Source organism: Myotis daubentonii, chromosome 2, assembly GCF_963259705.1.
Source record: "Myotis daubentonii chromosome 2, mMyoDau2.1, whole genome shotgun sequence".
In the NCBI taxonomy this organism is placed as follows: domain Eukaryota; kingdom Metazoa; phylum Chordata; class Mammalia; order Chiroptera; family Vespertilionidae; genus Myotis; species Myotis daubentonii.
In genome coordinates, this window is record NC_081841.1 from 116,010,822 (window position 1) to 116,012,382 (window position 1,561).

Here is a 1,561-nt window from a genome sequence, read left to right on the forward strand (position 1 = left end):
AAGAAACACCTTTTTCTAGTTGCAAAACCCAAATCATGTGGCCAATCATTTTATCTGTTGTTGTTAAGTTCCAAGTTATCCTCAGGACACTATCTCCATAAATGTATATGAAATAAAGATGTCCCTGCACTCTCTCCTCTCTTCTCATAAGCAAAAAACCAAAACCAAAACAGAAACTATCACAATCATATTTTCCACTCTTTCCAATTTTAAATTTCTGTGAAAACAACTTTTCTTTCATGTAGAGAACTCACTGGTTCTCAATTTTCCTAAGGAAAATCTGTGATTCACCCCACCCCTTTAAACAGTTCAAGTATTACCAACATTTTTATTGCATATATTCTGTTTCATTTATTAATTAAAAAACAACCTTTGTGATTTTATAAACTTTAAGGATTTATTAGCATTTATTCTTCACAAATAAATAAGCCTAATGTTTCAGTCTGTCCTTAACAGTTTTACGCATTTCATATTTTTAGTGTTCTTCCCTGGCACTTTTTGGCATTGTGTTATATATTTCTTGATTTTAACAAAAATTTCCAGTGAAAAATGAAGAAACCCCAATATGAAAAAACAAAAATTCATGCTTATTATAAAACATCCTTTTTTTTACAGTTAAGTTATATATGCCTAAGGTGGAAAGAAAAACCTTTCAAATAAGCATTCCTTCTCATTCTCTTTGTTGCTGTACTGAGGGCAATGAGACAATAAAATAAATAATACATCTCTCTCTGCTTCACCCTCATTACCAGGATTGGGAAATATAGAATTTTAAATGGAGAGTAAAACATTACAACACATTATGTTAGGGTCACATCCTACTGATACTTCTGTAATTAACCTAGTTACTAATAACAGGAAAGGAGCAAAGGGAAGGTCAAATATTATAGGCATGTCATTTAGGCTTTATACTCCTCAGGAAGCCACCAGTCTATTACCTAAAGGTCACTGGGGGACTGGAGGGACAAGGAGGAGAATAGATGCATATCCAGTAAAGCTGGGGTGGTATGGAAAAGGTATTTAACCCTCAATCATACCTGGGAACAGGTCATTGGCCAGAATGGGCAAGGCTACTACAAGCACATGAACATTTGATATATTTAATCACCTAAATAAAGAAATTCACACTCTTGGCCTCTCTTGCTTCTCTTGGGACTCTTGTTGCAGGGGACACATTCTCTTGGCTCCCCGGAATTCGCCCACATGGCTCGTGGCCATCTGGATCCCACACACAATGGACTAATAAATTGCAACTAGCCTGATACTGATCTGGACCCAGCTGCAACATGGAGCAGAAATTCTGGATTCTGGCTTTGATTTCAGTTCTACTGAATCCCCAGTTATACTTCTTCCAGGACTGGATTAAGGGAAATGGAACTTTGGAAACACAGAAATGTAATTCTATGCAAATAAAAATCACTCATCCTGCTGTGCAAGTCTCAGAAAATTCTTTGTCCCAAGATATTTTAAGGACACCACCCCCAGCACTCAGTGGGGAAAGGGGTACCCCATTTCCACAAATAACACTACCAGAATAACTATTCTAGTTCCTCCATTTGCT